General features: G+C 37.7%; 2 long non-coding RNA genes across 2 annotated transcripts in view; one reads left to right on the top strand and one right to left on the bottom strand.

Moving 5' to 3' along the window:
- LOC125697466 (uncharacterized) overlaps positions 1-12,082 on the bottom strand; it is a 199,812-nt gene that overhangs the window by 14,177 nt on the left and 173,553 nt on the right. The window contains exon 7 of the long non-coding RNA XR_007378805.1: positions 2,504-5,428. This is a non-coding gene — a long non-coding RNA (uncharacterized LOC125697466). The remainder of the gene's footprint in view (positions 1-2,503; positions 5,429-12,082) is intronic.
- LOC125697467 (uncharacterized) overlaps positions 1-12,082 on the top strand; it is a 49,234-nt gene that overhangs the window by 33,881 nt on the left and 3,271 nt on the right. The window contains exons 8-10 of the long non-coding RNA XR_007378806.1: positions 1,750-1,822; positions 10,773-10,867; positions 11,618-11,743. This is a non-coding gene — a long non-coding RNA (uncharacterized LOC125697467). The remainder of the gene's footprint in view (positions 1-1,749; positions 1,823-10,772; positions 10,868-11,617; positions 11,744-12,082) is intronic.

Genomic DNA, 12,082 nt, shown 5'->3' with positions numbered 1-12,082 from the left:
GAAGGGGCTTTGGTCCTCCTTTATTTGTTTTCCCAGGGTCTTATCTTATGGAGTCTCATGTCTGATGATGTGGAATAGGACTTCAGAATAATCAGTTGATTCTTCTCCTATGGGTCCTGAACTGACAGACAGACTCTTTTCCCATTAAGGGTGTTTTAACCTGATCTGAATTGCCAAGGAGTCACTGACCTAGAAAAAGAAATGCTGCCAACTTGTTTGTGCTGGCTAAGGCACTCCCTGGCATCTGTGAAACTGTGATTCAAATATTTGTTCCAGGGTGAAGAGTCTCAGGCACAGAAAGTGAGAGAGGCAAAGCAGCAAGGAACTGACTCTCAGGAGCATTGACATGAATCAGGGTAACTTAGGAATGTATTAGCTGATGGCCAGCTTTGAGGATTGATCCAAAAGGGACCCCAAGAAAACAATATGAGGTTATTCGTGCAGCTGTACTCTGAATTCTCAGCAGTGTTGTGCTGACACGAATCTTCATCTCTTGCAGAAGTATTTCTCTTGCTTCCCAGTAGTGCTGCTTCCTAAGATGACTAAAGTAAAAGTTCACCAAGGAGGGGAATTGGCCAGCATGAGTCTAAAGTGAAAACAGACCATCAGCCAATGCAAGTCTGTACAGTCAACAGCTCCAGCCAACAAGTCTACCAAGTTTGGGAAGAAATACAGTGATTAATTCCTGGGTTCTTTTTAGTTTTACTGTAACATTAGCACAACAATTCAATGATTTCAAGTAGCTTCTGATTAGCATTAGTAAAAGATCAGCACATAAGAATGTTGCTGTAAATCTTCACAAGTCAGTATTGCAACATTCTTCCTATTGACTTTTACGGGCAATGTGACAGCAGCACAGGGCATGCTGTTGAAATGAGATAGTTCGAAGTCTATGTATGCACATTGTGACTGAGCTTTCAATACCATGTCCCTGTAGTACTCATGAAGGAAATAAAACACTAAGAAATAATAACTGACTTTCAGAGAAAGGAAGGTAGCAGGAAACCATGAAGTTCTGCTAGAATTGGAGAAGTCAGACCTAGAGCTGTGTAAAACTCACAGCTTTGGCTTGTCTGTGCTTTAGGAAGCATTGTCAGTAGGATGGTTGGCTTTGCCTAACCAGTGAATTTCAAATTTAAGTTTGTTGGAAAATCAGAGCTATTGCTGAAATGAGGCAAACTTCGCCATGTCTTTTCCCTAGTACGCTGTCATTGCAGTTAATTTCCTGCTGCCTCTGACAATATAGAACAGCAGAAGAGCAAGAAAGCAAAAAAGCCTAGCACTGATTTAACGTGACCCACTGCTACAGTATTTCCAAGGTTATTTGCCTGTGCTGGAGCGCATAGACAAGATTTCTCTGGTTCTGAGAAGATGAAGGACTTGGATGGTTGGTGCAATCTTGAAAGCTGCAGATCTATGCCCAGCAGCTGTAATTTTTGCTTTGCATTCCTCTGATGTGTCCAACAATATGCAACAGTGATCATCTCAAGTTAGCTGGGAAAGAATTACCTGTGCACTTTCATTAAAGTCATAATAATATTAAAAAAAATCTATTTTAGTTAAGCTGTTCTTTGTTATAGAAACTCATGTAAGCATTTAAACCAGAGTAACGTTGGATCACACTGTGCCTGAATCCAATGAAATTACCATGAATTGCCCTCTCGCTGCCTTGAACTGTTTTAACAGAGTTCCTTTTGGCTTCTGTGCCTAGAAAATATTTTCTCAAAAACTCTTGTTCTGGCCCTGCAGGTCAGGAGTGTGCCTGGAGACCGTCACAAATTAAATATGATGATTGGTGTGATGTAGCGTTCTGATGTGTCAGGTGAGTTCAGCATGTCTCCTGCAATAATTTAGCACTCCATGTGCAGCACAATTAAATCCTGAAGAGGAGGGTTCTGCCTTCCCAACATAGACCTTTGTTCCAACCATTCTTCACATCTCACGTTTGCAACTCTGTATGACCAAGAGCATGTTTTTGGAAGAACATTCTGTCTCCCAGTTGTTGCCCATGAACAAGTACTGTGGTTACCAGCCTGTCACAGCAGCTTCAGTAACTAAAGCAATTTCAAAATATCATGCTACTTTTTTCAAATGACTATATCATGCATTTGGCTTGTGCAGAAAGTACTGTTCAGCAAGAAATGTAGCCACTAGAAAAAACATTTTAAAAAGAGCATTTGTATTTCCTAAGAATTAAAGAAAGACATTTTCCTATATCTATAAACAGCACAGTGAAGTTGAGTAAGGTATTGTGCACATAATGAAGTCAAAATCCCATTGAAAAATAAGCATGAAAATTTATCAAATCATTCATATTCCAGGTTTTCTATGAAATTCAGAATAGGCTTTAAAATGTATCATTAGAGAGTAACTGTTATTCATCTCTTTTTCTGAACATTAAAATCCAAAACATCTACACAAATCAACAAGTTTTCCTATTTCTTTTCCACAGAAACTAAATCATTGATTATAGTAGATATGAATTGTTTTCCTGGCCACTTACCAGCAGTATGGAGAGCAATTCAAATCATATTTCCATGACCATTTAGTAGCTAAATCTGTTGGCTGCAGAAGAAGATCTGCCAAGAAGACACTGTTTATACAAACAAAATATACATTATTATAATCTATGGAACAGACTAGGCTACACTTATCTCTACATTAATATCAGCTTTCACAACACTGGAACAAAGCATCTTCCACAAGCAGTTGCTTCAGCAATTAATTCGCCTCCATTGCTGACTTTGAAAGTGTATGTTTCTTGGATAACGGGCAGTAGCTCCCTGCAGCTTTGTCTACTATTATTACAGCAGTAAGAATTGATAAGTACTGAAAATGCAGTTCAGGTATAGTACTACTTTCTACCTTATCCATCCAGTCATATAGACAGGATAGATTTATTCTGTTGGATCTTCCCAAGGATATTTATTTCCTATTGATATTATCCTGGTGGGTACAAGAAGTAATTGCAGTTGCATTTGTTCCTCAATAATAATTTTATTGTCCCTTTTGTACTTCACATTGACTGGAGCTTGCAAGATCCTTGCAAAGCAATACTGTAGCACCACTGTAGACATCAAATGTGCATGATGCAGTGCAAGAAATGGGGAACAGAAATAGTTTCACGTTGGAAGCTGACTAAGGAAAGAAGTAGAGTTAAACACTGAGGACTATAAAACTTACTTTGAGAGCTTAGTTACTTCTATGAGGAAACACTGAGTCTCTTTGTATGTGAATGTCTGCTTTCCACCAAGGCCTTGGCAGAGTTGCATGCTTCACATCAACTCCTGTCTCCTCATTACAAGACATGCACATGTCAATGGCCTCACAGTTGTGCTGCAGGCATCCAGGATTCCTGTGTTTCTTCAGAGCAACAGTGTTAAGTATGAGGGACACCCCCACTTTCCAGCAGAAGGAAGCTGGCTCTGCTAGAGTAGTACTATGAAGTCTGAAGAGTTTCTCAGCTAGTGCAAGAGTACAGTAAGTGGTTAGCTAGACACACTGATCTCAATCTAGGTGTTACCTTTTCTTCACAACAGTGGTAAACCAAGTCTCAAACTCAAACATAAATGAGGCAGCACAATGGTGGGGAGCCCTTTCCAATAATGTTAACACCAAGGAATTGTGGTGAAGGCCACAGAGACATACTGAATGATTTCTTAGTGTTCAGTGACATTTTTACTTCATAGTATTCAAGGACTCAGTTAAAAATCCCTGGCTGGAGGTTAAACTGTGAGGGAAGATACGACTTATTCCAGAAGTGGTTGTGAAAATCATTGCTCATGAGTAATAGAATATCCCAGTTATGGCTTCCAGAGGTTCCAGGATAATTCTATTTAATTGTGAACATTTAGTTTGCCGTTAGAAAAAATGGTTTGCATATCAGCACAACCCTGCAGCTCCTTGTTCTGGCGCAAGTGAAAGACTTCCTATAATGGATTTATCATTGCAGCTGGTAGGGATAGGATCCAGCAAGCTTCAGGACTGAGTCTTTCATACAGAAATATTACAAAGTGACCAGTCTCAGTGTCCCTTTCCCCATCACCGTGACAGTAGCTGGGGAGCGCACAATTTGATCTGGTACTTGAAAATGTGACTAATTGGTGTCAATAATAATTTAAAAATAGGTTAATTGAATATATGATAGGAATAGAAAATAGGATTAGAGATGATATTTAGACCAGAAGGTCTTTTTCAGGCTGTGGAAAGGAACAGAACACAGTTATTTTTCCTCATGTCCTAAATGTCATCTCTAATCTTGTTTTCTATTTCTGGTGTATACTATACTGCTTTGCTAGCATCACTATAGCTAAAGTGGTGTAAAACCCTATTTTCAAAGGTTTATAACTTCAAAAATTTTGCTCCAGACTGAAACTCAGAAAACAAGATACAGGACTAGAATATGTTGAATTTTTAATTACTATATATATTTTTTAAGTTTGTAATTTAAAAACAAAAGATTTGAAAGCCTAGGAACACACAATGTACAGCACTAGAATGACTCCGAGGTGCTGTTAGCACCTTACTAGGATAATTATAACCTTAAAAAAAGAAGAAAAAAAAAAAAGACAACTTTCAAATAGAGATCCACTCCAGTGGAGTTTTCTTTTTTGAAATAAAAAGAATGGGTGGTTATGCAACCAGAGCAACCATCTCAGTTTAAAGCTGTTTGCAAGTATTTATCAGAATGGTTCATTAATCTGCATTTTACCAAGGCTCCCAAGTACATATGTACATAATAAAATGCAACAACACTACAACACAGACAAGTCAGTCAATAATGAACTTTTCGAAAACTTCATAAATAAAGTTACACGGGCCAATAATCTGCATGTTTTTTGGTGGTTTTTTTTCCCCACATAAAAAGGTTCTCTGTTTAACTAAGAAAACCTTATTCATGCAGAAATAATCAGATATGGTTCATCTGTCTTTCCTTTTTCCATGTGTTGTAATGAAAGAGTTGTATATATAGTTTGGCTAAGTCAGAAAAGATGTGATAGATGGCTACTAGTATTTGATGAACACACTATAAGACTGGTAAAATTAGGGTGAAACAAAGGGGTTTTAGCAAAGATTGCAGAGATACCATGAAATTTTGGCTACCAGAAAATAAAATCTGTCAGATTACTGAAGAGATAACAAACATAAATAAACCTCATAATATGGAAAGTGAAAAGTAATGCTGAAAAAAGTAATATTTATCAAGTGAAAATATATGACAGGGAGGTAGCACTACCAGTAGACTTAACGCTTACATGCACTTTGCACTTATTTTCTGTGTTGAAAGAAACCACCACTACTTTAGACTAAGATTTTGCAATTGGATCTTTACCAATGAATCCTTTCACAGGGTTTTCTGGAGAGAAACATCTGACTCAGAACATACATATGAAGAGCAAGAGGCTGCAGTGATTTTCTTTACCTAGGTCTAAAAAAAAACAAAACATTGGTAATGACGTTGGAGTATTGCAGCATTAGCTCAAAGAGCAATTCAGTATTGCTATTAAAATCAGACAACAAATTTCTCAACATACAAAATAAGAGATATTTGGTTTCAGGTACATATCTGTATTCTGCGGACCTCTAGCATGCAGGTAATTTTACTGCAATTTCATAGAATGGCTTGGGTTGGAAGGGACCTCAAATATCTTCTAATTCCAACACCCTGCAATGGACTGTTTGCCTCCCTCCACCTCAGGCTGCCCAGGACTCCATCCAACCTGGCCTTGAACACCTCCAGGGATGTACAGCTCTCTGGGCAGCAATGCCAGTGCCTCACCACACTCTGAATAGAATTTCTTCCTAACATCTGATCTAAATCTCCCCTTTTTTAGTTTAAATCAGTTCCCCCTTGTCCTATGCCTAACTGACAACAAATAAGATTATGATTATTCTTTCTTTCATAGACTAGCTTGACTTTTGTTGTAAAAATTAGTATGATTCCTGTTTAAGATATCCTTCCTACTTTATTTCTCATAGATTTTTAAAAATTAAAGATATTATAAATTAAATATTTTAAATACCATATTTTCAGTTGTAGTCGTACCTTCAGTTTCATAACCCCACTTTAAAGTTACAGGACATGTTTTTAGAAATACTAGAACAAAGTCAGTTGAATCACTTGGGGCCTGGCCCAAATCCTGCTGAAGTGAATAGCCTTCTTGAAGTGAATTAATTGGGAATGATTTTTATTTATTTTACTTCTTCTAAAAATCCAATAAAATCTCTACTAATGTTTGGAAATGCATGCTTACAATTTCCATAAACAGCTAAGTCATCTTTCATGACAGTGATTCCTGTTATAAGTATGTGAAGTTTGTGATTATATTTCATTCAGTATAATTCAGATTTTTTAGGCTGACAAGTGTAAACCTTATTCCTGTTGTCCACTTTTCTATTCCCCTACGTGTCCAATTAATTTCAGTGAAACTCCTGGAATAAGGTACTAAATAGACAATGATATTATAAGAAAAAAAAAAAAAAAAAAAGCAGAAGTCATCCTTTCTTTAACATACGAAAGGAAAACTTATTTAACATCAGCTCCTTTTGCTGACTCTTACAGGCAGTGTTCTCTCTCCTTCATAACTGATCTGGTTATTAAGCAGTAAGAGGTAGCTACTGAAAGACTACTGAAGTTATTTTGGAAAGCACACTTGAAAAGCTTGTTTCCTTGAGAAAAGAGATAGGGAAGATCCTAATCTTAGCACAGCACAGAATGAAAAAATATATGGGAAATTTCACTGTTTAAATATGCAAAAATACAAGAAAGTATGCACACCAAGGCCTAAATTCCCATCATTTTTCTCATGCAAGAAACATTGAACCAACATTTTTGATCCTATCTTAAATATCTGACTCATAGCTGCAGTCTCAGCAATATGCAGCTCACAGTTTAATCAGTGAAGCTTCCAGAAGGACCTCTGTCTTTCAACATCTGAGTGCTTTGCTGCCTACATTTCTGATCATTTCTTTGCTGTAAGCTAGGAGACGTCAGAAAGGAAGATGGATCCCTCCAAGCACACAGTAAACGGTGAATGAAAAGACACATGACACGACATTTTGTTAAGGAATTCACAGCAATTGACCTGCCCTATTTCACAGTAGTAGCTATATTATTCACTGCACATAATGAATTGGTAGGTTATGCTAATCTGAAGAGGGAAGCGATCAATTGCATATGTTCAGACCATCTCTCTCATTGATTTTGTAATTAATGATTAATGTACATTTTAGGAGGGAGAGATTGCTGAGGAGGGAACTTCATGTGGCGAATAAAAATGTTACAGTAGACTAATCAATTAGATATAGTTGACAAATGGGTGCAGGATAGCAGTATGAAGTACTGTGCTTTAGTAGTGGTCAGAGAGAAGATGTCACATCATACCTGTATTAATCTTTCCATGGGAAATCTATTGAATCAGCAGGACCATGAGAAAACTGTTTGGTATTTCAAAATCATGTATCTTTGATGCTAACTTGAAACCTATTTGCTTTGTTCGCTGATAAAAACATTCATAATAACGCACTAGATACCAAGGAGATCATTTGTCATTATATGCCTGGTAACGTAATGAAAGCCTGATAGAATAGCATTTTATAGAACAAATTGCACACTTTGCAAATAAGCTTAGGCAATCTTAAGTGTCAAGAGAAGAGGGTAAACCTTTGGTAGGTTGTACAGGTAGTACATCATATTTTTAGGTGCAGCCTGTGCAGAGGTTTAGTTTTCATCCTTATGACAGGCTTTTCAGCCTCTCAGTACAGCAACAGCTGCCATGGGATGAAGTGACAATACATATAACCAACTTCAATACTCAGCTTCAGCTGCATAATGGCATTTTGATGGACAGTGTATGCAGCAAGCTCTAACAGTTCTTACCAAGCAAATCAGGAGCCCACTGCAAAAACACAGCATTCAGTTCCTGAATCCCGACCCACAAAAATGACTGCTTCTCTACATGAACTTTTCACTGACTTGACTGTGATTATACATGAGAATGATAGAAATAGGGTCATGCCTAGGAACATTTTCACAGCTGGCCATAACAGATAGCAAACAAAACTGTTTCACTTCTTCAGGAAAGTTCTCCTTAACTTTTGGTGGCCTGAAGGACCTATGTATTCACGTGCAGATGTTTATAAACGCATAGCATATAGAACTTTCATTTTATTCCCTCATTTCTTTCCTGGAAATTCAAAGCAAAACAAGACTTTTAGAGTGACTTTGGAATGTGTAGGTGGGAGATCTGTCAGTTCTTAATTAAAGGATGGCAAATGCTAAATTCTTACAACAAACAATTCTTTTCCTCTAATGGTTCAACTAAATGAGTTGTGAGACAAGACATCAAAAGCAGAGATGTCTTTCTACCTAGACAAGATCGACGTACTGAAGGGACTCTTGCCTCAGTGCAGATGAATATCAAACTCACACTGTGAAGTCTAGAAATCACTTATTTTACTTTATATCAGGATTATCTTGCCTGATATCTGTAATATTCTAAAAATATCAGTTCTGCTGTAACCCACAGAGCCCTTCAGAAAACTTAAAATGCTAAGTTAAAAATGAAGGAACTACATAACCCATCTTCTACCACTGCCACCATTCTCCCTTTTATACTACAAATAAACGTGGAAGGGGTGGATCTCCCTTTTTCAATGGGGTTGTTGTTGATCATGACAGTTACAGTCTAGCCACTCATACTACGTGTGTCTGCCATGCATAGAAAGCAAGGCAATTACATGTACAAGGATACCACCTAGGCTTTGCAAACCACACAAACATGCTCATCAGGGAGGTCTTGCAGAGAAATCACAAACACTGGAAATTCTTTAAGGTAGATCAGATCTGTGGAAGGCCTGGTGGTCAGTCTTTCTCCCGTTGCTCTCCAGCTATATGTACTTTTCAAGCATGCAAAGTGATGCTATCTGCTTTTAAAGTGCTATTTATTCTCACTTTGGTCCAAAGAACACTGTACAGCTTATAAAGAAAGGCTATGATCAACTACAGGCACCATATAGAAATCTGGGTTTCATTAACTGAAATGTTGGGCACGTTGATGATATTTTCTAAAAGGAATCAGTGTTCCTTAAAATAAGTCCCACTGACTTTAATGCAAATCAAGAGTAAGTCATCTCAGAACAGTAAAGATAAAATGGTCAGAATCATTAATCATTTAAGTATTTAAGAGTAGAAACAATGTTGAGTGGGCTATCCTATGTGCAAAAAGCAAAGAAAATCAGCTATATAACCCGAGGACTTGCACTAAAGCTGCATACCTGTAGACAGGTGCTCAATGGGAATTGAACAAAAATGTTTTCTGGTCTCCACAATCCTATATCTGTAATATACCACTGCTTTTGTTGAAAGCAAATAGTTTGCGGAATGTGGATTTTCTTTCTTTGAAATGTGATTTTGTTAGCATACTGAATACACCTGTTTCCTGGCACATGTCACAGGCTGAGTTGGTAGCCTGCATTAGAGAAAGGAAAGAGAAAAACAAACCCTAAATGTCATACTAAAGTTTGGAAGCTTACAAAACAGGGGACAGACCATTGTGGAGTCACACACTATAAAAATCCTTACCTATCACTCAGAAATATGCAGAAAATAAGTTTAAGACGGCTACTCTTCATAATACACAGACATTTTTCCTGTGAAGCAGCATAACAGCTACAGGCCCAACTTATTCTCATAAAGCAGACTAACTCTTTAACCACATTAAACTTTCTATGGGAAAAAAAAGACAACAACAACAATAAAATAGGCAAATGCATACCACCAAAAGACAGACAACACTGCAGTTAGTGGTGCTTCTGCTCACATGGGAATTTGGGCATAGGTGGAAGGAGTTGTTTGCTATTTGTTTTTACAGCTTTACCCCTTCAGCCATTTCAGAACTACCATAAAATTATGGTGCCAGCCTCAGTCATATCTCCATATAAGCCTCTGTTACAATTCCATAGGAACTCTATGCTATTTAGGTTTCCTTAACAACATGTTTAAGTTTGGTAAATGCATTCTTGACTTCCAAATTAAACTAAATATGAAGCATGCAGGAGTTTCAACTTTCACTACAATTTCTTTAAAGCTTGCAATGCAGGGCCTGATGTAAATTCTCCTGTGGGTCCCTGAAGTTAAGAAAAGGAAATGAGCACATCTCAGAGAAGGGGTAAAAGTCAGGGCCGAGGCAACTACTTCAGGTAATATTACACAGGGGAAAAAAATCTCTTGAAGGTGGTTATCATGTTTCCTGCACTTTTCTTTAAATGCTGCCAAGCAAAGTCACCGCTCTTTTGAACAATTATATGAACAAACAAACATAAGAACAATAGATGAGGCCTTGTAAAGATCTCTTAGCCTTTCCTTGGCACTTAAAATACAGATGTCAAATATTGTCAAGACATTCTGATACTTTATTTTTGTTTTTGAGATACTCTGCTTTTCAAGACTGGGCACTTCTCCAAAACCCACACTCCAGCTTGTGGCTTGAAGAATTTTGTGAATTGCTACAGCTCATTTTATTCATAGGGTTAGAGCAGATGATTACAGTCATCTCTTCTGATCTTAAAAGCTAAAAAAAATCCTATACTAGCCAAAAAATTATGATGTCTCAAGTAGCAAAATTTTTTTTAAATAAAAAATCTCAGTAGTCTGTAATTTTCCTAACATGTCACTGGCAGTCAAAACCTAATAGAAGTTCCCTCTGTCTCCTCTTAAAGAACACCTCCTCTAATATTGTATTTTGTATAAAGGCAGACTTGTTTTCCCTCAGGACAGAGAGTTTCCAGCTGGAGCTTGATGAGTCACACAGCTTTTCTTCCTTTTGGTATCATTCAATTATTTTAGGAGACTTTTTTCTTCAATTGGGTGAGTTTTTGTTTTTTTTTTTTTTTTTAAACATATTTTCACTGGGGGGGGGTTGGGGGAGCTCAGTCAGTTGGATCAGATGATCATTTGTTGATTGGTCAGCAGATAGTAGCATATACTAGTAGTATATGAGATATACTCATAGTATCCAAGAACAAGAAAGAAAGAGAAGCCCTAAACACAGGATTTCATCAAAAATCTGCTATAAATGCAAGTATAGCAGCTAGCTCACCCACTTCCTTATGAACCTCTTCAAAGATTAGCAAGGTATATATATATCCCACTCAGTAATAGTAGGAACAGTTTTAATTCAAAATTTCATTTTAATTTTAGTGAACATAATGAGACAACTGTTAAAGGGTCATAACCAGCCTAACTGTAAGTGGAAACACAATGAGTTGGAGGGACCTCAAGGATCATTAAGTTCCAGCCTCCCATATCAGTCAAGACAAGATCGGGCTATGGATATACCATCTGCTTATGGGTTTCTGCTAAATCTGATTTGCTCCCTAGGAATCTGCCAGACATAGGACCTCTGAGACAGCTTGCTGTGAGAGAGAGTGACTGGAAATGAAAAGTAGAGTGCTCCAAGGGGCCCAGAGAGGGTTAGAAGCGCAGTAAGCTCTAAGTTCCTTAGGATTTGAGGGGATCTCAACCAGATTAATTACAGAGAGGACAGGCTAAACAAGGATCACAGTCTGTCACATGCAGGACTAGGATAATGCTGGATTCCCACGTTCTTTTTTTCAGGCAGAGGTTACATCCTGCTGCTCAAAACAAGCACAACAGCAAGGGCGATGATGACCAAACAATCTGTATTTCTGCTGTCGTTCATTCATTTTCCACAGTGCTCTGTAAACATGGAGCCTTGACAAGGTAACCTACACAGCATAGTTAAAAGAGCATTTGGTCACAATTGGGGATTACTATGCATGCCCTTCTCTATTGCCAAAGAGAGAAAAGGTTTTTCTAGCCCCCATCTCATTCCAGCCATTCAATGACCTATATGTTAATTTACAATAGTAAAAGAAAATGCAGAAGTTTAAGTAAAAGGAGTGAAATTAAACCAGGAGAACAGTTTGCAGAACAGGAGCTTAACAAACAGATATGTGGTAACTGTAATTACTGCTATGAGAACGTGAACAGTAGATGGAAAAACTACAGGAATAACTCAGATGTTGTGCTGTATCAGTTATACTCCCTGGCAGTGGAATA

The sequence above is a fragment of the Lagopus muta genome, chromosome 9 (genome assembly GCF_023343835.1).
Source record: "Lagopus muta isolate bLagMut1 chromosome 9, bLagMut1 primary, whole genome shotgun sequence".
Lineage (NCBI taxonomy): Eukaryota > Metazoa > Chordata > Aves > Galliformes > Phasianidae > Lagopus > Lagopus muta.
The sequence above is the reverse complement of the archived record's forward strand: the minus strand, read 5'-3'. Positions and strand labels throughout refer to the sequence as shown.